The sequence below is a fragment of the Anomalospiza imberbis genome, chromosome 12 (genome assembly GCF_031753505.1).
Source record: "Anomalospiza imberbis isolate Cuckoo-Finch-1a 21T00152 chromosome 12, ASM3175350v1, whole genome shotgun sequence".
NCBI classification, from domain to species: domain Eukaryota; kingdom Metazoa; phylum Chordata; class Aves; order Passeriformes; family Viduidae; genus Anomalospiza; species Anomalospiza imberbis.
Genome location: NC_089692.1, coordinates 19,611,791 through 19,638,608, shown reverse-complemented (window position 1 = coordinate 19,638,608; position 26,818 = coordinate 19,611,791). Strand labels below are relative to the sequence as shown.

Here is a 26,818-nt window from a genome sequence, read left to right as displayed (position 1 = left end):
CTGCTGCTGCAGGGATGCAGCAGCGCTCCCCTCTCCGGTTCGAGCTGCCAGGCCTGAATTCCTCCCCGATTTCACACCCTGCCGAGTGAAACGGATCCGGGGCCGATAGGGTCGGAGCCGAGCGTGCCGGCTCCGCGGCCAAAGCTCACACGCGGCCCTTTGGCACAAAGGGCTCTGCTGCGAAAACAATGCCCCACTTATGCCTCGGCCAGCCACAACTCCAGAGCCCGCTCGCTGCTGTTTAAATTTGCAAAGGCTCCTTGCCAAGATAAAATACCCAAGGCCAGCGCTCGCTACATTATCACAGTCGGGCTTTTCAGCCACATAAAGGAGCCTTTTTTTGTTTTTGCGAGGGAAAGGCTGCTCGGTGTGGCTGGAAAGCTGCAGGATCTGCACGGCAAGGGCTGAGGGGGGCCGTGCTGAGCGCCAGGAGACACAAACATCCTGCTCCCTGTGCTGGCACAGGGATGGGGATGGGGACAGCAGGGCTGGTGGCACGCAGGACTGTCCCACTGCTGATGGCACCCACGTCCTGCTGGCGGTGGCAGAGCCTGGGCAGGAAACGGGTGTGGATTTACTCCATGCAAATCACGGATGGTGCACAGGTATAAGGGCAAGGTGTAAATTAGGGATTTGTTCGCCAAAATCTCCCTGCCACGGCTTGGGGGTCCTCTGTTCCTGCCTGGGGTCCCTCCTGCTGGCTGTGGCCACGGGGCATCGCTCTGAGGTGGCCCTGCAGCCCCGGGAGCAGGGAAATCCGGGGCCTCATGCGGCTCCGATGGGGCAATGGATAAGGAGGGCTGGGCGTGTTGATTTAAAGTGATATTGCCCAGGCAGCTCCTGCATCCATCCCCAGAAGGGTCATGGATCTGGCACAGGCACAGTTCACCCCCCATGGGATGGGAAATCCAGGAGAAAAGGAAAATTGGGACTATTCCCTCTGGCTTTTACAGCCCCAGCCTGTCCTCAGCACCAGGCTCCTCCGCGGGTTACCACTGGCATCACTCCTTGGATTTTGACATTTCAGCTCCTGGAAGAGGAGGTGGAAAGGGATGGAACGGAGGCAAAGGGAGTTTGGCTTTTTAAAAACCCACTGTGATTACTGCCAGGCTGGCTGGCTGCAGGCAGAGCCATCCCCACCTGCACTGGTGCACCCTGCCAGGGGCTTGGAGCATCCTCCCTCTCCTGGGGCCTCCCACAGCCTCCTGCAGCCCCTGGGGGACAGGGGACACGGCCAGCAGCGGTGGCACAGCCTGGCTGGCACGGAGAGCCGTGCCTGGCGCTCTCTTGGCGGGGCAGGTCCCGTCCTGCCGGGAGCCCAGCGTGCCAGACGGGCTGTGATTCACCGCCCGGTGCCTCCGGAGCTCGCCGTGCCCACGGGGCAGGGCTGAGCTGAGGGTGCCCGAGCACCCCAGAGCTTCCCAATCCCCCCGCAGGCTGCAAAGCCCGGGGGACCACAGCACCCCCAGCCCGGAGAAAGGCTCCTTCCCACGGGAGAAAAGCTGAGATCCCACCAAGGGCTCATGTGGGACACCCTGCAGGCGGGGAGGGGACCGCCAGGTGCCCACCACGGGACAGGGGAAGGGTGTCCCCAGGGCAAACCCCCACCCTGGTGGAACAGAGGACAGAATGGTTGTGTGAGCAGGAAAAAGCCAAACAAGGAAACGGCAGCCGCGGCTCCGGCAGAGGGAATTACTCCTTGCCATGGCAGGCCCAGGGGGGACAGCCTGGCGGGGTCTGGCAGAGCCGGGCTCAGCGCTGGGCTCGGCCTCTCCCCTGCCTGACCTTGGCGAGTCGGTTACTCGCGGTGACTCAGCTCCATCTGGAAATCAGCCCGATAACGCTCCCCCCGCTTATCTATCGCTCCTGTATCGCCGGAGCTGATTAGGCGGGCAGGGACTGTTCCTGCTCTGCCTCTGGACAGTGCCCAGGGCAGCCCTGCTGGGGCTGGCACACGTGCAGGGGTCGGGGAGAGGGGCTCTGCTCGGGGGCTCCCCTTCAGGTTTGGTCCAGGTGAGCTCAGAGGCTCCGAGGGGAACAAACCAGCCCGGGATGGGTCCCTGTGACAGGGACAGCACCCAGGGAGTGGCTGGAGCTGTGCCAGGGCAGGTTTAGGTTGGATATTAGGCAAAGGTTCTTCCCCCAGAGGGTGCTGGGCACTGCCCAGACTCCCCAGGGAATGGGCACAGCCCTGAGGCTGCCAGAGCTCCAGGAGCCTTTGGACAATGCTCTCAGGTGTCTGTGCAGGGCCAAGGGTTGGATCGATGATCTTTGTGGGTCCCTCCCAGCTCAGGATATTCCCTGAATCCATGGAGCTGCTGCTATCACAGCCAGGAGTGTGGCGGCGCAGCTCAGGGATCAGGGACAGGCGTGGGAGTGGGTGGCTGGAAAATCTCAGGATGCCAGCTGGGTGGCAACTGCCAGGGCACTGCCCTTCGCTGTGCTGGTGGGAGGGAGATGGGTGGGGGCAGCATTCCAGGGCCTCAAGGGGCTCCAGGAGAGCTGGAGAGGGACTGGGGACAAGGGATGGAGGGACAGGACACAGGGAATGGCTCCCACTGCCAGAGGGCAGGGTTAGATGGGATACTGGGAGCTGGGAATTGTTCCCTGTGAGGGTGGGCAGGCCCTGGCACAGGTGCCCAGAGCAGCTGTGGCTGCCCCTGGATCCTGGCAGGGCCAAGGCCACACTGGATGGGGCTTGGAGCACCCTGGGATAGGGGAAGGTGTCCCTGCCCATGGCAGGGGTGGAAGAGTTTTAGGGTCCCTCCCAACCCAAACAATCCTGGGATTCCATGAGGAGATCCCACATGGAACCCCCTGGCTCTGTGGGCTTTCAGTGGCTTCATGTGGCACGAAGGTGACTCTGAACACACTTTGTCCCCAAAAAGAGGCTTTTAATCCCTGCCTAAAGGACTGAAATCCCACCCAGATGGATCGATCCCGCCCAGCATGGCTTTGGAGCTGGGAAAAATCCCTTCCCTTCTGAACTGGCCCCTTCTCCAGTCCCTTTAAGCTCACTCCCTCTTGCCATTGAGCAGCTGCAGAGCCTGAGAAGGTCCCTGAGTATCCCTGCAGCCAGAGGCATTCCCAGAGCCCATCTGGGCTGGGGAGGAGAGTCTGGCTCCCAAAAATAGCCTCTGAGCCCGTGCTGTCAGCTGGCCCCTACCTTGGCACCCTCCGTGCTCAGCTACTGCCGGGTCTCACTTTCGCCTCCCATGAAAAATGAATTTCTTGGCTGCAAAGGAAAGAGAAAAATATGTCAGGAATCTGTGCTTGGCTTGGCCGTGGTGCTGTGGCGTGTGGGGAGCGCTCAGTGCCAAAAGGGGGGGATTCCACCCCAAAATTCCCATCCTGGCCACGCCCAGGCAGGTCCCCCAGGCGGGTGGCTTTGACTGGGTGCCGTGGGAATGGGGGAATGGAGGAGATGGATCCCATCTCCCCCCCTGCATCCCTGCAGAGCTGATGCCTTTGGGGTGCATCCTGTCCATGAGCCTGAGAGGCAGGAAATGATGGAGGAGGAGGAGCAGGAGGAAAGGGGAATTGAGGAAGGCCAAAGCCCAAAGCCCAGCCCTGGGCACACTCTGGGCACAGGGAGCTGCCAACCTCTCCCAGCTGTGCCTGATCCTGCCCCTGCCATTCCCAGCCCTCCCTGCCCCCCAGAAGGAGCTTTGCCCCAGGTTTGGGTAAATGTGGGGATTTTAAGGGCTCGCTGTTCCCTCCCTGCCAGCCCCAGCTCCAGCCTGGAGTTGAATCCCTGCTCGAAGAAGAAAACATGGATCACATCCCGACACACCACAGCCTCCTCTGTTAACCCATGTCCCAGGCAGACAGAGAAAAGCAGGATCGGGGCTCTGCCTCCTGCCAGGACACGAGGCAGCAGCGGGAGCACCACATCCAGGGGGATGGGACGCCTTCCATGCCAGCCCCGGGCCCTGCTCGTCCCCAGGGAGGGGAGCTGGGAGTGGGGACTGCAGCTGCTCCAAAGGGACAGAAAAACTGGGGGATCCCCTGGGGAGAAACCACAGAGGGAAGGAGCCAAGTCTTGGCACTGAGAGCTTGAAAGGGACCTTGGAAGAGAGGCTGGGAAAGATTTTGGGGATGCAGACACACAGAGGGACACACACAGGTACAAAGGGACACATGGACACGGTCCTGGATGTTCTGGTCTGGCTGTGTTGGTGCAAGAAGCGATTTCCAGCGGGTTTTTCTGGCCCAGGGAAGTTGGAAGGTTGTTCGGAAAATTTCTTTCCAGCTCACAATGATCCAGAATTGATTTGCTGGATCTGAGCAGCTCTGAATTTCCAGACTTTCACTGGGGATACAGATTTTGCAGAGTCCCAATCCTTCCTTGCTTGTCATGCACAATCACGGAGCAGGAGGAAGAGGAGGAGGAGGAGGAGGAGAGGCTGAGCCTGGCAGCTCTCGGGACACCCCAGGGGATGTAGGGGTGTCACCAGCTGGTGTCACCAGCCACTGTCTCAGCTCCATGCCCAGAGTCCCTTCCCAGCCCCGAGGCGCTTCCAGAGGAGGTTGCACATCTGGGATGCGGCAGGAGGAGGTGCCTGGGCTGGGAGGAGAGGAGGTGACACCGGACAGAGCCCAGCCCCAGCTGGAGGCCATCCCAACCCCCAGCATGGATGGCTCAGGGTGGGCTGGCAATTCCCTGCTCCTGGAGCTGGCTCCAGCCCTGTCCCATGGCTGGCCAGTGGAGCTTCCCCAAAGGAAAAGGGAACGCTGCAGACAGGGAGAGGGGAGGCTCTCCAGGGGTCAGCTCTGCTTCTCCTCACCCATCACGGGGCAGGAAATCAGCTGGGATGTGCCAGGCTGGGCGGGAGCTGCCAGGTGGGAGCCACTCCAGGGAAATCCGGGTTGGATCCGCGCATCCTCCCGGGGGAGCGAGGGCAGAGCCAGGAGCTGCATCCTCCTGTGCTGCTTCCGAGCGAGAGGCAGCTCCCAGACCCGCTAAATAAGGGCTGCTGCCCTTCAGAGCATCTGCATCCCTAAAAACCCAGAGGCCTCCGACACCTGAGACCTCCCGAGCCCGAGGCTGCGCTGGGTTTAATCTCCCTGGGGATCAGCAGTGGGGCTGGGGCTGACAGCAGCATCTTTGTGGGGCTGGAATAAAGCCTGACTTCTTCTGCCATTTATTTAAGGAATATTAATCTTTCATTTTCCTTCTAAATGCTTCTGTTCGCTAAGGACCTATCTGTTACCTAAGTGCTCCGATAAATCTTCGAAGGTAAAATTACATGTTAGATGCTGCCAGAAGGGTACATTTAAGAATACTTCCTAAATTATCAACTGCATTAATCTTAATTACTTGGGTAAAAGTAGAGTCTGGCATTAGGGTGGACTAAACTGAGCGGGTGTTTGTTTGTCTTTATCATATCACATATTTGAGATCATTTAACAGAGCCCAGATAAAAGGGGCAGCCAGGGGCAGAGCAGCTGCCTCATGGAAATGATGGCTCTGGGTGACAAAGAGCAGCTGGGAGGGGACCCTGGGGTCCCTGAGATGGCAGAATGGGCCTGGAGCAGGTGGGACCCGGGCAAAAATGTCCAAAAAATGCAAATGAACTCCTCAGACACCTCAGGCTGGGTGATGAAAGAGTTTTACACAGCATGGAGAGGCAGGATGGGGAACGGCTTTAAACTGGGGAAGAGGAGGTTTAGATGGGATACTGAGAAGGAATTCTTGGCTGGGAGGGCGGGGAAGGACAGGGATGGAATTCCCAGAGCAGCTGTGGCTGCCCCTGGATCCCTGGCAGTGCCCAAGGCCAGGCAGGACAGGGCTTGGAGCAGCCTGGGATGGTGGAAGACAGGGTGGAATGAGATGGGCTTTAAGATCCGTTCCGACCCAGACCATTCCAGGATTCCCTGATAAAGTTGGAGGCTTTGGTGTCCCTTGGGGTGCTGGGGCAGTGCAGGGCTCTGGGAGCAGCTCATCCCTGGTGATCAGCCCCCTTCCTGCTGGGCACAGCCAGAGCAGGAGGCACCACATCCTCTGTCCAAGGTTTTCCCAAATTTTCCTTCTTATTTGGATGAGGGCACCGTGCCTGAGCGGGCCCTGGCTCTGAGATGAGCACATCCCTCAGTGCTTGAGGGCCCAGAACTGAAATGAAGCAGGGCTTGAAGTGCTCCCTTTCCCCGGGCCTTACACAGGTATGAAACCTTCCTGATGGGAAATGTCCCCATCCTCAGGGCTGCCTGACCTGGGCACATTCCTTATCCAAGAGGGAATTTGCTGAAGCCAAAAGGGAGGGTTTTCCTCTCTCTTGTTCACTTTTGTTTTAAATGTGAGGAAAATTTGTCCCTGGAAATCCCTGTGCAGGGGATGCTGAGGGGAGCTGCTGGCAGGAGGGGAGAAATTATTCTGTGCTGCTGGAGATGGGGATAAAGGATGGATTTGGGAGAAGGGGAGCTCAGAGGCCACACCAGGACCATCCACATCCCCAGCTGACTCCTGGGCATCACCAATGTCCTGTGATCCCACATTCCCTCACCCACTATCCCAGGATCAGGCCCCGCTGCGCATTTCCCTCCCGTGACCCCCAAAAAAGGGAGAAAAAGGCCAAAAATCCCAGGCAATGACAGCATTCCCAGGCCAGTCTCACATTTCCTTCCTCCCAGCAGAGCCTGGGTCTGCTCCAAGCTCCCCAGCCCTGGTCAAACGGGGACAGGAAACCCGAGAGCCATGAGCACATCCCGGGATTTTCACCCCAGCCCCATTTAGCTCCTGGTCCTTTCAGCATGCTGCCCCTCAGGGGTGGGGGTGGTTCTGCCTTTGGGCACACACACACACAGATCACTGACAGAAATTAATTGGCTGCCTGCAATTAAACATCCCGGGCTTCAGCTAGGGTCGGGGCATGAATGGGATCACAAATCCAGACATTCCTTTGGATGCTGTGAGCCCCTGGAGTGGGAGAGGGGCAGAGGGAGTCACTTCCCTGCAGGTCCTGGCTGTTCCCAGGGACACGATCCCTGCTGAGCCCTGGCGGGCACAGAGGGATCAGCCGAGCCAGGGCAGGGAAATCCTGGTGCTTCCTCCCAAACCACTCTGGCTGAAGAGACCCAGAGACCTGGACACAGCTGGGATTGGGCTGATGGAGAGGCAGGATCTCACCTGGGGCTTGGATGGACCATGGGAAGCATAAGGACCACAGGTGGCACAAGAACCATGGAAAGCCCGAGATCCGTAAGGACCACGGGAAGAACAAGGACACCAAGGATGACACGAGGACCATGGGAAGCACAAGGATTCTTGGTGGCACCAGGATCATGGGTGTCTCAAGGACCGTGAATGGCACAAGGACCACAGGAAGCACAAGATCCACAGATGGCACAAGGACCACAGAACGCACAAGAATAATGGGAAGAACACGATCTGCAGGTGGCACAAGGACCATGGATGGCACAAGGACCATGGGAAGAACAAGATCCAAAGACCACAGATGGCACAAGGATCATGGGAAGAACAAGAACCATGAATGGCACAAGGACCATGGGAAGCACAAGAACAATGGGAAGAACACGATCCATAGGTGGCACAAGGACCATGGATGGCACAAGGACCATGGGAAGAACACGATCCATAGGTGGCACAAGGACCATGGGAAGAACACGGTCCATAGGTGGCACAAGGACCATGGATGGCACAAGGACCATGGGAAGAACACGATCCATAGGTGGCACAAGGACCATGGGAAGAACACGGTCCATAGGTGGCACAAGGACCATGGATGGCACAAGGACCATGGGAAGAACAAGATCCATACGTGTCACAGGGACCATGGGGAGAACAAGGACCACGAATGGCACAAGGACCACGGCAAGCACAAGATCCGAGGACCATGAATGGCACAAGGACCACGGCAAGCACGAGGACCATCACAGCCTGGACCAGCAGCCCCAGCATGGATACTCTGAGCCCAGCCACCCAACTGGTTTGGATGACCCTGTCACTCCAGAATCCTGGGATGAGCCACAGCCAGAGGCCATCCCTGCAGACACAGATCCCTCCCATCCATCCCAGCGCTGCCCCAGAAAGTCAGGATCCTCCTGTCCAGCCTGAACCAGTTCCCACAGGATCTGATAGGAGGAGACTGCTGCCAGATTTGGGGGCTTTTAAGCTGTCAACTTTCCTATAATTATTAGCAATGTTTTCAATCAGTTCTCTTCTGAAATTTGCTTCGGAAAGACAAGATTAATGAGCATTTCCTTTGGGGATTTATTGCACTGTTAATTATTCTCTGCCAGAAATTTGGTGCAGAGTATTATCAGCTTTTCTTTTTTTTTCAATTAAAAGTGATTATAATTTGCTCTCTATAAAAGAAAAGTGGATTTCAAATAAAAATATAATATCCCCCCTTTCCTGATTAAGTATAATAGTCAAGGGAGATAAAAGTAGCCGGTGGCTCTGGCAGGCCACGTTGTGCAGACATGAACTTGGGTTCCCCCCGGCAGCACTTCCATCCCTGCTGGGGTCCAGTTTTTTGGGATAACGGGATTCAGAGAGGCCAACTTGTAATTTATGGAGTTTTCCTGCAGAGGGAAGCAAAGGTGTCTGAAAGGAGCCGCCCGCGCGGTGCCAACTTTGGGCGAGGGGTTCAGGGAGGAGGAGGAGGATGGGGATGGGGAGAGCCGGGGACGCCGCTGCTTCTCCCAAATAACGCTCGGCTGCAGGTTCAGAGGCCGGGAGGCGCTCTGGGGATATCAGTCCCACCGGGAAGGCGCTGGAAGAAGCCACAGTTGATCTTTTCACGGAACAAAGGCCTTCTGCAGCGGGATGAGAGCAGGGCCAGCCCTGGGGAAGGGGCTCTGTCCCCTCTCGCTGCCTCCCAGGCTGTTTGCCCTCCCCAGCAGACATTCCTCGGGTGTCTCCCGAATGCGAAACATTCCGAAAATGCTGCAGGACAAACCCTGGCTTGGTGGGGGCCGGATCCGATTTCACCGGAGCACGGGCTGGAGGGGAGCAGCCCCACGCGGGGCTTTGCTGGAAAACACCCCCGGCCTGTCCCCTGCTGGGCTGGCTTTAAACCCAGGCTTTAACCCCAAGCTGGCTCTAACCCCAGGTTTAACCCCGGCCTGTCCCTGCAAAGCCCAGCTGCTCCCCTTGGCTCTGGGAAGGGAAGCAAAGGAGGAGCTGAGCCAGACCCAGCTTTGGAAGATGCCCCGTGCTGGCAGTGGGAAGGGGCAGATTCGGGGGATCGCTGGTGGGACGTGGCTGGGGTGGCCCCTGGGCGCTGCCCGTGTCCCTCTGGGGGTGACAGGGTGCTCGTGCTTCAGCTGCCGCCTCTCCCGAGCCTATTCCCAGCGCTGGCCCCACACCGAAAGGGATGCAGAGGGTTCTCAGGGAAGGCAGCTTTGGAATTTTGGGGTTTCCTTTCCTTTAGGCTGCCTGCCCCAGCCGTGGGGCTGGGGTGCTCGGGTGGGTACCACACCCCGAGGGGAGCTGCAGCGATGGAGAAGGGAGAGGAGCTGTCGGGATTTTGATGGAGAATGACCTGGTTTGGCTTCCTCCAGCTGGAGCTGCTGCCTGAGGCCAAGTTTGCCATCACTTTGCACTCTGGAATCCACAGCTTTTGGAAGGCAGGAGGGATGTGCCACGCAGGGAAAAGTTTAGGAAAAGGATGGATAATCACACCAGGACACTCCCACATCTGAGCTACAAACCAAACCAGTGCCAGGGCAGAGCCACAGCGGGGAACACTGAATTTTAGGAAGCAGAATCCCAAAAAACCTGTCCTGCCGCAGCCCCGCTGGCCGGCGCTGAGCGATGCTCTCTGTTCTCCACGGGAGCAGCAGCGCCCGGGGCCAAGAAAAACGCCCGGAGCTATAAAAAGTCCGGCGAACAGAGACACATTCATGGACAACTTCAAGGATGCCGCTGCAGCCGGGCGGGATGCAGGGAGCAGCCCCAGGCGGGAGCAGCGGGACAGCCCCAGCCCCGGGCACTGCCAGCCTGGCCCCGGGGGCTGCCAGCCTCACCCAGCCGTGCCAAAGGCCTGGAAGAGCGGGATGGGTTCGCACACCCCGCCGGGTTTGGGGTGGGAGGAGCTGCGCTCAATCCCGGCGCGTTTCCCCTCGGTTTCTTTCCCTTCGGGGTTCCCGGCTCCCCCCAGCCCCCAGGCCGGGTCAGGTTTGCTCGCAGGTGCCGAGCACGAGCCCGGCACATGCCTGGAACTTCAAAGGGCCAGGATCGAAAACCATTCTGCCCAGGGATTTGCAGCCCTTCCTGCTGCTCCAGCTGCTGGGTGGCAGATGTGGGACACGGACGCTTCCCTGGGCTCCGGCCACGGCACGAGCCATCCTGGAGAAACCCCTCTGTGCTGCTTCTCCTGCTGCTTTTCCTGCTTCTCTGCTTCCCCAGGCCCCATCCCTGCACCGGCGAGGCCGAATAATGCCAATATTCATGGTCCAGACAAATCCAGGCTCTGTTTGCTCCCAGGAATGTTTTCTCCAGAGACACTCCAGGCGACAAAACCCCCTTCCTCACGCTGCTGGATTTTCCTTTCATCAGGCAAAAATAAAAATGAGTCGTGGGTTGAAGAATGGCATCCTGTCAATATTTTCCTTTTGCTGGTGCTGAATGAGCTGGAGAAGCTCTTGGAGTCCAAGCCCGTTGCTGCTGTGTTGGTCCAGGTACTGCTCCAGGACAACATCCCTCTTTAGGGATGCAAAGCAAGGATTGGGAATTTCCCCCCTGCTTCAGGATGTGGTTTTCAGGCAGAACGGGGAGATTTTAAAGTGTTGCCTCAAAGGTCTGAGGAAAGGATGCTGCTGCTCTTCCCACAGAGCTGAATCCCAGTGCTGAGGGATGCTGAGTGGGAAAAGGTGCTGGGAAGCACAGAAACGAGGGAATCTGGGAATTTCCCCCAGCCTGGGGTGGGCAGCACCACCAGGGAGTGGGATCCATGTGACTCATCCCTTTCCTCATCTTCAGCCACTGAAGGAGGAATGAAACAACCCAACCCTCTGGGAGTCTGGAGAAAAAGGGTTATTTTTATATCCTGGCTGGAAAATGGAATTCTTCCCAACAGCGACAATTAAAAACAACCAACATGAAAAAAAGGTGAAAACCACTCATTAATGGTTTCTCTCCAGCCCCCCAAGGCAGGGAGGAGAGGGAAGGGGGTCAGGACATCACTCCCTGTCTGAAGGGCCACACTCATCCCAGGAATATTTTTCCTGCCCACAGAAAGAATCCCAGACAATACCTAATCCCATGGACACCGGAAAGGATTCCTTTCCCCCAGCCCTTTAGCAATGCCACCAAACCCCACATATTTTCCCAGTGAATTCACAGACCAAGAGCATTTTTTCCTTCACCTGGAGATTTAAAGCTCTGGAGATTTAAGTCTCTAAAAGAGACTTTTTCAGGGAAAAGTCATGTGGGATCTTCATCCCAGCATGGGGATAAGGAATGACTTTGTGCATCTCTCATCTGTGCTGCTCCTTTTCCAGCCAAATGTTGCAAGTAATAATTTTCCCACATGGAGCAGGAGCTGCTGTAAAGTGGCTGCTTCTTCCATTAAAACCCGGGCTGCCGTTGGATTTTGGGGAAGGGGGTGTTGGAGAAGGGCCTCCCCATGGGGTATCACTTTTCCCGCTCTGCTTCCTGCCCAGGTGATCCCACACAAACCTGCCTGTGTGATGGAAAACATTTGGGATCTGGGATACGTCTCCAGCCCAAAACACAGCCTGGATTCAGCTTCCCTCCCCTGCTCCCAAGACATCCTCCTTTTGCCACAGAAAGTGGCCTTCATCCCGGGATTCCTCAAAGCCACGGGGTGAAAAAACAGGGAAAACATTCAGTCTGGGTGTGGGTGTCTGCCTGCCATGGCTGTGCCCACACTTCCCATCTCCTCCGGGCACAAAAGTACTCCTGGAGCAACCAGAGCTGCTAGGGGATGCTGCGGGATGATCCCAAATGAATCAACCCTACAAGCCAGAGGGAAATGGATTCACCAGCGTGGGTTGTCCCCAAAACCAGCTCAGCTGGGGACAGGGACAGACAGCAGGAGGACAACTCCCTCCTGGCCGTGTCCGCCCCCAGCACATGCAGCATCCTGACACCCAGCCCGGCTCTCCAGGCACCCTTTAATCTTCTTGGCCACTGCTTCCAAACTGAGACTTGCAAGGATTGACCAGGACAGGACCTCCCCGGGTTGTTTTTTTTTCTTTTTTTTTTTTTTTTTTAAGCTGCTTTGCAAAAAACCCATTAAAAAGAGGAAAAAGAGGCAAAAGAGGAACCAACGCTGCCCCGGGAGCCCGGCGGGGGCTGCAGGGGCTGCGAGGGCTCTGCCCAGGCAGAGCCTGGGGGTTGCTTTTCCCTTTCATCCCATGCCAGGCTTCAGCCCAGGATTTAGACGGTCAAATCCAAGAATCCCTGGAAGGCAGGGCTTGGCGCGGCGGGGCCGCAGCTGCTGCCTTTCCCTGCTGCTGTAATTACGGCCCCAAACTTAGAAAGCAGCGGAAGAGCCGCGTGTAGCGCTGCAATTAAGAGGCTCTTTAATTGCAGGGCTTTGTTTTCCTCTGCCCGGCTCCGGCTGCCAACGAGCGGCTGAGCACCGGGAGCCGCGGCGAAATCTCGGGAATTGCAGCTCCACGGCATCCTCGGAGCTCGGGGGACAGCGGGTTTGTCCCCAGAGGTGACCCTCGGGTCAAGGGCAGAGCATCCAGCTGGGGAAGGAGCCGCCAAAATCCATCTCTGCTCCATGCAAGGTTTTTTGGAGGAACAAACGTTCCCCTCTCCCTGGGACTCCCCTTCTCCTGCTGGAGAGGCCTCTGGAGCAGCCAGGAATGATTGTCCCTGTCAGGCCCGAGATTTCCATGGATCTGTGTGTGGGAATCAGCAGCAGGCGTGGAGAGCTGCTGATTTATATCCCCATGGATGCTCCCATAAACCCACTGCTTCCCAAGGCCAGGCGGGAATGGGAACAGCTCTGCTCGGCTCTGCTTCATCCCCTCACTGCCTGACTCATCCTCAGAGCGTTGGGCATCCTGTGGCACAGGGGTGGATGTCACAGCAGGGACGTCAGAACGGTGCCACCACCAAATCCAGCTACGGACAAAATGGGGATCCACGGGGAAGAATCCCAGTTGTTCCCAGTCTGACACAGGCAGGTGTCAGACACACTGGCTTGGGCAGAGCCTCCTGCCACCTCCCTGGGTTCAAGATGGAGCAAAGCTTCCCAAGATTCCCAGCAGCTCTGCAAGAAGCTTCCGTGGCTTTATCCATGGGCAGAAGGGAGGAGCAGAGCTGGAGCACGTTCCCTGTGTCGGGAGCCTGGCTGGTGACAAACACAGGCAGAATCTGGGATCTCCAGCAGGATGGTTCCAGGATGACAGCAGTGCCAAGAGCAGGGATGAGATCCTGAAATTTGTGGTTTAAAATGCGGGAGCAGATTTGGGGAGAAAAATTGGAGGAGCTTCGTGTTCCCACCAGGACTTGGGTGTCCTCCAAACCCCTCCCTTTGAAATGCATGGATCCAGTGGCTCAACTCTCCCATTCCATCACTTCAATCCCAGAATCTGATATCTGGGAGCTGGCAACGAGTCTGGGCATCCTCCAGTGGCCAGAGCTGAGCTTCCCAGTGCTCCCAGTGCTGAGACCCCTCAGCTCCTCAGCCCAGAGCCGAAGCCGTGCCGGAGGGGCCGTGCGGGAAGGGGCTCCTCTTGTTTTCACAGCTGACACCGGGGCTGGAGAGGATTCCGGGAGCTCCGAGGAGGAGGAAGCGCAGCACAGGAACCCCCAAGGCTGCTGCACCTGGGCTGGGGCCAGCCCTGCTCCCGGGGGCACAGGGAGGGCACAGGAGGTTTCCAGGGATCAGCTGCTGCTCCAGAGCCCTGCGGAGCTCTGGCAGCAATGGCAGCATCCCTGGGAGATGCTCTGGCAAGGTATCCACAGGGAGAGCTGCTCGAGTCCTGCAAAGCTCCCCAGAAGTTCCTGCAGGACCACTTGGTGGGAGAGGAGCAGCCAGAGCCTGGCACTGTCCCCGTGGTGTCCCTCAGTCCCTTGTCCTGGGATGTGCCACGCGCTCCTGTCAGGGAGGTTCCTTGGAGGTGGGGATGGAGAGAATGTGGGAGAGGCACGGAGGGAGGGATGTGCCAGCAGAGCCAGGGGCGTGCAGCCACCCCAGTCCTGGTGGCAGCAAGGAGAATATTTGGGAAAAATCCTGGCTCCAGAGACAGCTCCTCCCTTGCTTCAGTGACCTGCTCTCAACAGAGCCCCAAAAGGAAACCCACATTTTTACATACTAATAAATACCATGGAATCACAGGAGGGAAGGGACCTTAAAGCTCATCTCATTCCATGGCCAGGGACACCTTCCACTGTCCCAGGCTGCTCCAAGCCCTGTCCTATCCAACCTGGCCTGGGACACGTCCAGGGATGGTGTGACTTAACTCTCCCATATATATATAGATATATAAACCTCCAGTAACCTGCAAATAATAATAATACAATTAATATGGATATAATTAATATATATAATAGAATTGATTATATAATTAAATAGATAATATATTATTATATATTATTATATATTATGTTATGATATGATATATATTTATAGTATATATATAAATATATAATATATACTTATATATATACACAGTTATATAATTAAATATATAATATGATGTATAATATAATTAAACTGATATCATTAATAATAACAATGGCTGTAATGACACAAACAGGATTCCCTCGTCCCACCCCACTGCCAGCTCCTCCCCGGACAGCCGCGGCTGAGCCCCGCACACGCCGGTCCCCAGCAGCCACTGTCCCAGTGCCACTGCCACTGTCCCCCCGTGCACAAACAGAGGCGAAGAAAGAACCCCTTTGTTCCTGGCTCCTCTATTGACACAGCTGGGAGCGCTGGAGCCGGGGCAGCTTCCTGCTCCGGAGCCTCCAGAGCTCGGCAAGAGGTGAAGCCCCCTCGGCCAGCCCAGCTGGGCACGGCCCCCGTGGCCCCTGCTCCCCTCCCTGGGCGAGGGGACAACGGGGAGATGTCACCCAGCTGCTCTTGCCGGGCGCCCTGGGAGCTGGCAGTGAGGGGGATGTGCAGCCCCAAAGGAGCCCAGCCGAGCCTTCAGCTCCTCCTGCTGCAGCCGCATCCAGGGATCCCGGAGCAGGGATGCCCCTGGGCTTTGCACTGGGGCCGTGCCATGCTCAGGTCCCTGGATGCATAGGCCACTTGCTGGCACCCTCCCCTGTCCCACCAGCTCCTTTGGACACGGCACAGACGGATCCAGCTGGATCCCACAGGCTTCTCCTCGCCTGGAACATGAAGGCACCAAGCCTCCCTCTCCCTTCCACAGATATCCAGTGCCACCATTGGATTCCTCTTTACTCCAAGCCCTCCAATCAATGCCATGGGAGGAGACTCATTAATAAATCCCAGGGATTTGCTATTTTTCCCCATAAATAAACCCTGAGGCGTTGCTGTGTCTGCATCCCCAGCCAACATTTAAGAGCATGAAGCATCCCTAAGCATCACTTCCAAGCATCCAGGATTATCCAGGGCACAAATCCATGCACCTGGTGATCCATGGGTTTGCTCCTCTTTGCCTCCAGCTTCTGAGCATTCCTTTACCTCCTGCCTCTCCCGACTGACAGGCAAAGCAAAGCAATAAAATGCCTTTTTTTTATAGAGCTGTAAATTTAATTTCCTTTAAAACCATTTGCTTCCACTTAGAACTCCATGGAAATCCTGCCCTCCTGGCAAAGCTGCAGCATCCCAGCCCTGCCATCAATGTATGGAGCTTTTTGGACGAGCTTAAAAGTTCATGGAAGGGAAGATGGGGGAAGAGAGGTGAATTCTGAGGGCATGAAGGGCCTATTTTCCATCCTCCTCATGAACCTTCCTGGAGGGAAGAGCTGGAGCTGCTTTAAGGGGCACAATTAAATCCAGCTCTGTCTGCAGGGCAAAAGTTCAGCCCCAGACAGAGCTGAGGGTGCCGGGAGTGAAGGAAAAGTTGGGATTTTCTGGGCTGAAAAAACACCTGGAGCTTTAAATCTGGGACTGGAATCCAGAAGAAGAGGTGTGGGCTCATGGACGTGTCCAGCATTCTCCCACCATCAGAGGGAATTTTCCCAGGGAGCAAGGCACAGGTGATGGGATCACCAAGCCTTGGCACGGGAACCAGCCTTGGCAGGTGTTTGGGTGATCCTCTGGAGCAGATCCTGCCTTCCCCAGGACACCAATCCCTGCTGGGCCAGCATTCTTGGGAGCTCCTCCTGGAGCGTCCCTGGGTGGAGCCCCTGGGAAGCCCAGAGAAAGTTTTGTGGAATGACAGGGAGACACGGAGACGCTGGAATTCGGGGCACCCAGCACTCCCTCAGCTGTGGCTCCAGCATTCCAGGGCCTGCATCGGGATCAGTGCTCTCCTCCAGAGCTCCTGCAGCCTTTGCAGTCTCCATCCCCATGGAGCAGGACCCATGGATGGCACTGGATGAGGATTGCCAAGGCACAGAGCTCCTCCTGAGGCTGGGAGCATCCTGCAGCACCCCTGGAGCCAGCCCTGAGCCATGGGCATGCTCTGGGCACCTCTTCTGTGTCCTCTGAGGACTCCTCGGGGGCTCTGCACATGCAGAATTCCCCGTCACAGCAAATCCCAAAGGCTGGAGAGGCCATTCCTGATTGTCCTGCTTGCTCCGTGCCACTCCGAGGTGGCTTCCAGGCAGTGGATCCCTGGGAGAAGGGCTGAGATGGGAGCAGCTTCCCAGGGATGCTGGGGATGGCTCCAAGCTGCCCCTGCTGGGACATCCTGGGGCCATCCAGGCCAGAGCACGGAGCTCTGATGGGAAGGTGTTCCAGGAGTCAGGGATTTTGGGAAAGTTCCCAGGCCTGGCGGGCAGGGGGATGCTGTGGGGGGCTCCCCCCAAAGCTCTGTGGGGCTGCTACAACAGCGTCCTGATTTTTTAATGGAATAATGAACAAAAAGGCTCCAAACAGACCCATGGGGGCTCTTCTGCCCCTGCCACTGCCTGCCCCACATTCCATGGTGTGGGACTCATTTGGGAACGGACCCAAACCCATCCACATTCCCACTACTCCAGGGATCCCAGTGATGATTACTCAGGGGTGATCCCATCACGGAGTCAATTCTGCAGCTTTACAGCTGGATCCACACAGCTCCAAAAGAAGAAGGTGCCTTTTTGGGGTGAATTTTAGGGCAGGCAGCCACAGCCCCAAAGCACAAAGGAGTTTTACAATGACCCAGACAGCCCCAGCCCTGAAAACCTCGTCCTAAATCTGGGCAGCTCCTCCGGAATCAGGACGTGACCATTTCCAGCGCCCCGGGACACAGTGGCAAGGCCAGATGTTCCCAATAGCAGCAGGACCCAAATCCCACCCAGGCACATCTGGGCTCCTCCAGGCTTCAAATCCTCTGCTTTCCTCCCAAAAATGGATGTGAGCAGTGCCCTGGACACCCCTGGGTGGCCACAATCCCTGGATATGGGGTTGAGGTGATCCAACCCTGATGCCAAAGGCTGAACCCACCCCGAGGTTCTGGGCCCACTTCCAAGAGCTGCAGCTTCCTCCGTGATAACAGCGGAGCGGGGATCAAAGGCGGCATCCTCGGAGACCCAGCGAGGGGAGGGAAACAAAATCGCTTCCTCCAGAGCATTCCTGGCTGCTGGAATCAGCTGCTGCTTCAGGAAAACTCAGCCACTGGGGTAGCACCAGAGGGGATGCTCAGCTGGGCACCTCTGGTGGATTTGGTTGGATTGGGATGTGCATCCCCCACATCCAGATCCCATTGGGGTTTCATCCCCCACATCCAGCTCCCACTGGGGTTTCATCCCCCACATCCAGCTCCCATCGGGATTTCATCCCCCACACCCAGCTCCCATCGGGATTTCATCCCCCACAACCAGCTCCCACTGGGGTTTCATCCCCCACATCCAGCTCCCACTGGGGTTTCATCCCCCACATCCAGCTCCCATCGGGATTTCATCCCCCACATCCAGCTCCCATCGGGATTTCATCCCCCACATCCAGCTCCCACTGGGGTTTCATCCCCCACAACCAGCTCCCACTGGGGTTTCATCCCCCACATCCAGCTCCCACTGGGGTTTCATCCCCCACATCCAGCTCCCATCGGGATTTCATCCCCCACATCCAGCTCCCACTGGGGTTTCATCCCCCACATCCAGCTCCCACTGGGGTTTCATCCCCCACATCCAGCTCCCACTGGGGTTTCATCCCCCACATCCAGCTCCCATCGGGATTTCATCCCCACATCCAGCTCCCACTGGGGTTTCATCCCCCACATCCAGCTCCCATCGGGATGTGCATTCCCACCCCCAACACTCACGGGGATGTGTATCCAGCCATTCCTGCCTCCAGGGTTTATCCAGCCCTACCCAAAGCCATCCCACCAGGATGCAGGACTCCATGGAGATAATCCCCACAAGCCAAGCCCTCCCATGGCTGCTGCCACTGTCTGGTGCTCAGGGAAGCTCCTGCTGCCTTTGCATTCTCCAAAATGCCCTGGATGGCTCCAGTGCTGCCGGCGGTGACACCCTGACAGGGAGGGATATTCCATTGAAAAATCCCTCGGGATGCAGCCTGGATTGGAGCCCTGCAACCCTCCCAAAGACCTCGGGGTGAACTCCGAGTTGGGAAACTCTTCCTGGCTCACATTCCCAACCCATCCGGGGAGCTGTGGCCACATCCCCCCGCAAGGATTCCTCCCTGCTGGAAAAGGAGATTTTCCCGAGGAACCTGCCCCTGCCTCCCGCTGCTGTCACAGCCCGGGAGTCATCCCAGGGAGGGGAGGGGAGGGATTGCAGCTGGCAGCAGGGATGGCCCGGACCAGGGGAGTGCTTTGGGATAAATTAAGATTCCTGCTCTTCCCTGCCAGCGGCCAGGCAGGGGGATCCCGGCCTCATCCCGGGAGCCTGAGGCTGATGGAAGCAGGGATTTGTCACTGGTGGTCAGAGGCTGCTCCGGGATCTCCACAGGACAGGGATTTCACCATGGATTTCATAACCTCTTCCTAAATTCCTCATCCCTGCTACCCAAGCCTTCCCTGCATGTTCTGCTTGGAGCGGGAGCGATGGGAACGACGCCTCCTCCAGGAATCTTCCCTCCAGCAGGGATCCTGAGCTGAGGCTCTCAGCTTTTGCATTAAAACTGGATTTAAGCTCCCAGCAGGATCTCTCCCAGTTCTCCTGGGAATGACAAGCCCCGGGCTCAGTGCTCTGGCTCAGGTGCTTTCTCCTTGGATATTTTCAATGGATACTCCTGGGATGCAGAGCACCTGCAGGCATCCCCAGCACTGCTAGTGCTGCTCCCAAAAATACACTGCAGATGGAAAAGCAGTGAGCTGGAGGAAGGGATCCCTCCAGGATTCTCCAGGGAACACCCACCTCACTTTCTATTCCTTACTCGCAATTCCTTGCTTCCAACTGGATCTCTCACAGTTCCTTAACTGTAATTCCCTACTCACAATTCCTTGCTGGAAATTCTTTGTTCAGAATTTCTTGCTGGCAAATCCCTACTCATAATTCCTTGCCTGCAATTCCTTTCTGAGAATTCCTTGCTCACAAATCCTTGCTGGAAATTCCTTGCTCACAATTCCTTGCCTGCAATTCCTCTCTCAGAATTCCCCATTCAGAATTCCTTGCTCCCAGTTCCTGGCTGGTCCCTCCAGTGTGGCACAATAAATGTCCAGGAAACACTTCCCTATCTGAGAGGGAGAAAAAGCCACCAACACCTGCTCAGAAGGATTTTATCCATGGAATAAACCACTGGTGTTCCTGGGAATGAAGTTGGGAAGCACTACTTGCTGCTCTGCTAGAGTTGAGGGGACAATATTATGGAAAAAAAAGGTTTATTCCTCCCAAATGGTGGCCAAAACCCCCCAAATTTTCCTTGTCAACGCTCCACCCCTACATCTAGGATTTTTATAATTCCCAAGAGGGTGGCAATGGGACGGATGAGGCAGAGACCCAGCACACACAGACCCCACTTCCCATATCCCAACCCCTTTGCAGGAATTCCAGCACCCAGGACGGGCTCGGCAGCAGCGTCACCGCGTTGGGCACTTTCCTGGGAAAAAGTGGGAATCCTCCCTGTTCATCTCCCTCTGGACTCCGGCCAAGGAAAACCCCGTTGTGCCGGGAGCGGGTGGGGCCAGAACAGCGGCTCTTTGTGTCCCTCGGGCACTGGGACAGCCCGGGAGCAGCTCCGAGCCCTCCTCGGGAGGCAGAGGGAATGGGAAACACGGCAGGGAAACGGGAAGAGGGAAAATCATCCTCCTTCCCAAGGAGCAATGCCGTGGATGTGGGAATTGCCTGCCCCATCCAGCGGCCCATCCCCGGGTCACAGGGATGCTCGGGCAGGTTTAGGGATGCTCCAGCTCCTTCCACCCCTTCCCTCCAAGCTCCAGGGATGCATCCCTGGCTCTGAGAGGGGTCAGGAAGTGCTGGGGGTGCTCCAGGCCAGGGCACAGCAGGGATTTGTGTTTATCCCCGATAATCGCCGTGGGAATTGGGATCTCAGTGGAAATCCTGCTCTGGGTTTATCATTTGATCCATCACTAATGGGTGAGGGGGGAACAGACTCTGGCAAAGTTCAGGGAAGCCAAATTCCCAGGTTTAGAGGAAAAAACACCCAAAAGCACAGCTGGCCCAGCCACCGGTCTGAGGACACTTGGCCAAGGTTGAGCTGAAGGGCCAGGAAACCAAAAGGATCCCAGGAAAGATGGAAAAGGGATGGGAGAACGTCTGGATCTGAACCAGTGCTGCCTCAGTTTCCCCTCCAGCCTTTTCCCTGCCATGGCTACTCCAGTTAGAACTTCCCAGCTGATCCATCCCTGCCTCCCAAGCAGGAGGGACAGTCAGCTCCCCTTAATTAAAAAGCAGCAGATTCAACCCAAAAAGAGGCTGGGTTTTGAAGGGGACATTGGGGATGCATTTCCCAGGAGCCTCTGGAAAAGATCTCCCTCGAGGAGCTGCTCTTGGCTGGGAACACACACAGACACAGGGCTGGAAAACACCAGGAGAAGGGAAGGAGCTGGTGCCAGGCCCATGCCAGCCTGGAATGCAGGTGGGAATGCAGGGAGGGCTGGCATGGGAGCAGCTGCAGGAGGCCAGAGCAAACACCTGCCCGTGGCCCTGCCAGCCCCGGGCGCTCCCGTGCCACATTCCCGACCCCGCTTCCCAACAGCTGACCGGCAACCAACGCTTCAACCCAAAGAAAACAGATTCAAACCCAAAGGAAAACACAGGGGACAGGCCAGGCCCTGCTGGATTCCATCCCTATGGAGCAGGATCCCGGAGAAGGGGGATGAGTGTCCTCACAGAGCAGAGCTCATCCCACATCGGGTTTGTCTGTCCCGGTGTCTCCCACAGGGAATGGTGTGGGAACAACCCCAGGCTCTCCCCTGCTCCTGGGAATGCTCATCACTAACTGCATCCCAAAGCCCTGGGCTGGAAATTCCCTTTGCAGCTGGAGTTGGGATAAATCTGGATGGCTTTCTTGGATATGAATGACCCATCCTCTTCTGGGATACTTCAGGTTCTGCGTTTCAGCCTCTTCCACAGTGGTTTGGTCCGTGGATTCTCTGTTCCAAAGTCTGAGGCACCGGATCCTGGTACCCTCAGGAGATGCTCCAAAGGGAAACCCATCCCTGGTGGCTGCTGTCCCGTGTCACGGCTGAGATGGCTGAGGTCACCTCAGGAAGCTGCAAGCATCTGCCCTTCTTGTTCTTCAGCCCAACCTTTTATACCCTCATGGCTCATGCATGGCACCTGTGTGCCCTCTGCTCCCTGGGTGCCTGCCCGGCACACCCGGGCCCTCCATGGCTCACTGCTGTCTGTGCTGCTCACCTGCTTCTCACAGCTGCACCCACTGGGGATGAGGCTGGGCCAGCCCCATCCCAGTCCCCACAAACTCTGTGCCTACAATCCTGGGAAACCCACACCAGGCAACCCTCACACCATCCAAACCCCGTCCCAGCCACTCTGCTGTCCGTGTTTCCCAGAATCCTGGCTCTGGATCACCACCTGGCCTGGATGTTGCTTTTGCAGCTCCTCTGGGATGTGGAGAGGGGGGACACAGATCCCTGGTGTCACAGGGAATTCTGCTCAGGGACTTGTGCACCCTTGGCTGAGCTGTGCATGTTGGCCTGACACACACGCAGCCCCAGCAGTGATTGTTGTAGGAATTCCCACATTCCAGCAGCTGGGATTCAGAGGGAAACCCCAAACAACCCCATGGGGTCTCGTGGCCAGGCTGTTCCCTCTCCACAGGCACCAATCCCTGCTGGGTTTGGGATGACAGAGAGGCTCAGGCTTCCCGGGAAGCCACATCCTCACGAGTGGGTGTTGAGTGACAAGGAACAGCATTGGCCATTCCCTCTGGGATTCATCCAGCTCCCCTTTCCATCTGCCCTTCCTCGGGAGAGACGGGAAACTCCCTTCCCATGCCTGACTGGGAATTTAAACTGGGTGCCCAAAGCAATTCCTGCCTGATTATCCCACATTTGCCAACAGCTGGGATGTGACAGCACAATCCCCAGCTCCCCCTCCCAGGCATGGGGAATCATGGATACCCCTGACATTCTGCATCTTCCCAAATCCCTGAGTTTCTCCTCCAGGCATGAGGATCATGGATACCCCTGACCTTCTGCTTATCCCCAAAATCCCCGAGCTTCTCCTCCATGCACAAGGATCATGGATACCCCCTGACCTTCTGCATCTTCCCAAATCCCTGAGTTTCTCCTCCCAGGCATGAGGATCATGGATACCCCTGACCTTCTGCTTATCCCCAAAATCCCTGAGCTTCTCCTCCATGCACAAGGATCATGGATACCCCCTGACCTTCTGCTCATCCCCAAAATCCCTCAGCTTCCCCCTCCCAGGCATGAGGATCATGGATACCCCCTGACCTTCTGTATCTTCCCAAATCCCTGAGCTTCTCCTCCGGACACGAGGATCATGGATAGCCCCTGACCCTCTGCACATCCCCAAAGTCCCTCTGTGCCCACAGTCCTGCGTGTCCCCAGTTACTGACGGTGACAAACCAGCCCAGCTCATCCCTCCCGGCACTGCTCCAGCCGCGCAGGTGAATTCCCAGCTGCAGGAATCGCCTCCCCGAGCTCTCCGCTGCCCAAACCCTCCCTCCTTGCGGAGCCACCGCCGGGTTTGGCGCTGCCCAAGCCGCGTTCCCAAATCCCCTCGGCTCCGAAGGAGTTAAGGGAGCCGAGCCGCTCGGATTCCTCCACCTACCCCTCCAAAGTCCCGCACAACCAGACTTGGCACTTGGAGAGAGCTCCACAAATCCAGAGGCTCAAACACGCTGCTGCCTTCCGTTGGTCGGGAGAAGGCAATTCCCAGCTAATTGAGGAACCAGAGCCTTCCCCAGCCCGTTCCAGGCCGATTATTTATTTTGGGGCTTTTATTCCCCCTTCCTCTTCGTTTCCCTCCTTTCTTAATTTTACTTTTTATTTTTTTTTCACTCCTCCTAGGGAAACATCAGGAAAAGAAAGTGCGAATTAATTTGGTGGGGAACGGCTGCAATTTATGATGCTCCCCAGCTGGTGAGGGCTGTTAACCCCTGGGTACCCGGGGTGCTGCATCCTCCCAGCTCCCTGTACTCCCCACGATCCCACTTCTCTGCTGCCCAGGCAGGGATTTGGGAGCAACATCAGGAAGCCAAATGGAAACAGTAGCAGATACCTTTTTTCTTCCCTAGATCTCCTTTATTTTCTTCCCTAAATCTCTTTTTTTTTCCTTTCCTAAATCTTCCCCCCCCCCACCCAATCTCACTTTATGCCCTACACATCATTCCCCCCCCCCGCCTTTTTCCCCCCCTCTGCCTTGCAGTTGCTGAAGGTTCCCTGAGTCATTTTTAACTCCCTCTGCCTCCTGCACACAATTCAGAGGAAATCTGGGAAACCGAATTCTCGGCTCTCCAAAACAGCAAATGGAAAGTCACTTAAAGGGACACTTCTGCCTTAAAGCGGCAGCGGCGCTTTCCTCCAGCGGCGGAAAAATGGGGTTAAAACCCCCTTAAATCCCCCCTCCCCACCAAGGAAAAATCCCACCCCAACAACACCCAACACCTCCAAGCTCAGCCCTCCCGGGCCACCACAGGTGACAAGGCGCTCGCCACCCCCTCCCCGGTGTCCCCCCAGCCCTGCAGCGCTGCCGGGGGGATGTGCATCCCGGGAATGGGGTACAAATAAATGGGAAATTCCAGCCCCCCGCGTGTTCCCCCTGCCACGCACACGGAATTCCCGGGGCTGGGGGGGCCGCAATTCCAGGCAGGCACCGGCAGAAGGGTTAAGGGGGGGAAGGAGGGGAAGGAGGAAAGGAAGGACCGACAGCAGGACCGACATCAAAGCAACTTCTCTGCTCCGCAGATGAGCGGATCCATCCTCACTTCATATTTTTTGCAGCTGAAGTCGAGGGAGGGGGGAAAGGGGGGGTTGGATTAACCCCTGCTCTGCCAGGGCTGGCTCCGCCGGGGCCACTTTCCCGGCAGGGGTGGCACCGCCGCGGGCGCTGACAGCAGCCAAGAGCAGCCGGGGGGGCCGGGAGCAGGAGCAGCCCCGAGCGGGGGCCCGGGGGCAGCTTCGGCCTCGGCAGGGAGGAATGGGAATGGCAACGATTTTCCTCTGAAAGTTCTGGGATGACACAAATATCCCGAATAGTTTGAGCAAAGAACATCATTTTTTAACTCTGACAAACCTCGTTGAGTCACTGAATGAGGCAGAGAAGGGGGGAAAGGGGGGGAAAGTTGTGTCTGCAGAGGGAAATGCAGGAGCTTCCAGCCGGGAATGCCGAGGGGAACAAACCCTGGGAAAGCGCTGGAGTGAACCCCCAGCAGCGACGTGTGGCAAACAGCACATTCCCCTTCCCCCCAGGCTTCCCCCGAGGAAAAATCCCACTTTCATGACATCAGGCAGCAAAGCGGCGCTGGAAAAGGGAATTCACTCACCTCATCATAAGCCGGCCGGAGGGGAAGGCTGCATTCTCCTGGAAAGGGGCTGGAAAAGGCGAAAGTCGGGAATTAGGAGCTGCCGGCTGGCCCTGAGCGGTGGCTCCGTGCTGCGGGGATGAAAAGAGCAGAAAGTCTTCATCACTGACCACAGGCACGGAGCTGCTCACGCCCCTCGCGCGGCACCAGCCAGTAGCGCACAGAAGTTGGGATACGGGAGAAGGAGAGGAGCGCAGGAGACCGGGAATGCTCCGCTCCGCCGGCACCGGAGAGGGGGGAGAGGGGGAGAAGGGAAAGGGAGAGAAAAAACGGCGAGAAAAGGGAACAGGGGAAAGGGGGAAAGGAAAAACGGGGAGAAAAGGGAAAAGGGAAAGAAAAAACGGGGAGAAAAGGGAAAGGGGAAAGAAAAAACGGGGAGAAAAGGGAAAGGGGAAAGAAAAAACGGGGAGAAAAGGGAAAGGGGAAAAGAGGGAGAGAAAAAACGGGGAAAAAATGGAAAGGAGGAAAGGGGGAAAGGGGTAGAATAAAGAGAGGGAAGGGAAAGGGGAAGAAGAACTGGGCAGAAAAGGGAAAGAGGGAAAGGGAAAGAAAAAATGGGTAGAAAGGGAAAAAAGGGGGAAAAGGAAAGGACAGAAAGGGGGGAGAAGGAAAAGGGAAAGAAAAAACGGGGAGAAAAGGGGAAGGGGGAAAGGGAGAGAAAAACGAGGAGAAAAGAGAAAGGGGGAAAGAGGAAAAAAAAAGGGTAGAAAATGGAAAGGGGTAAAGGAGTAGAATAAAGAGGGGGAAGGGAAAGGGGAAGAAGAACTGGGTAAAAAAGGGAAAGTGGAAAAGGGAGAGGGAAAGAAAAAATGGCTAGAAAATACAAAAAAGGAAAAAGGGGGAAAATGGAAAAAAGGAAAAGGGGAAAGGGTAGAAAGGGAGAAGGGAAAGGGAAAGAAAAACAGGATAGAAAAGGGGAAAAGGGAAAGGGGAACAAGAGTAGGAAAGGGGGAAAAGGGAAAGGAAACTGGATTGGGATGAAAAAGGCAGTAGGGAGGGAGAAAAAAGGGAAAGGAGGAAAATGATAGAAAGGGAAAGAGGAAAAGAGTGGAAAAGGGTGGGAAGGATGGAAAGGGGTGAAAAAAGGGATAGAGAGGGAGGAAAAGGAGGAAAAAAGGGATATAAGGGGAAAAGGAATAAAGAGGGATAGAAAGGGGGAAAAGGAAAGGAGGAAAAGGGGGAAGAGGAAATGGGGCTAGCCAGGGAGAAGAATGGAAAGGGAAATAAAGGTGACAGAAAGGGAGGGAAGTGGGATGCAAGGGGGAAAAGGAAATGAAAGAAGGGGGGGAAAAGGAATAGAAAGGGGAGAAATGTACAGAAAGGGGAAAATGGAAGTGGGATAAAAAGGGCATAGGAAGAAGGGGGGGAGGAAGATGGGAAGGAAGATACAAAAGGGTGAAAACAGGGGATAGAAGGGGGCAAAAAGGCTTCATTCCAAATGTGACACCGGAGGAAAAGTGAGCCCTGGAGCTGCCCAGGGTGCCAGAGGCCGGGGTGTGCCAAACCCCCGGGGACAACCCCCCCTCCTCACCTCCTCAACCAGCCCTTGGCCAGAGCCTTAATTAAAAAAGCTGCTCCCAACTATCAGATCATGGATTGCATTTCCAGGCCCCTCTGGAAGCGCGGCTCTGCTGGCAACGCTTCCAAAGCGCTGCCAGAGCGGGGAGCGCTGCCAGCGCCGGGCTCCGATATCAAAGGAGCTCATCCCGCGCTCCTGCAGCTCCGGAGTCACTCCAGAGCCACCCCTGGGAGCAGATCCCGCCTTGGGAACACTCTGGGAAACGCTCCCTGTCCGGGCAGGAGGATCTGGGAGG

The 26,818-nt window shown here is 56.5% G+C and overlaps 1 protein-coding gene across 1 annotated transcript in view; it reads right to left on the bottom strand.

Moving 5' to 3' along the window:
• The window catches only part of ZNF469 (zinc finger protein 469), a 57,635-nt gene that overhangs the window by 15,071 nt on the left and 15,746 nt on the right, over window positions 1-26,818 (bottom strand). Inside the window, exons 2-3 of the mRNA XM_068203161.1 lie at window positions 24,966-25,075; window positions 3,167-3,235 (exon numbers count right to left, since the gene is read on the bottom strand). The gene's annotated coding sequence lies outside the window, so the exon portion shown is untranslated. The remainder of the gene's footprint in view (window positions 1-3,166; window positions 3,236-24,965; window positions 25,076-26,818) is intronic.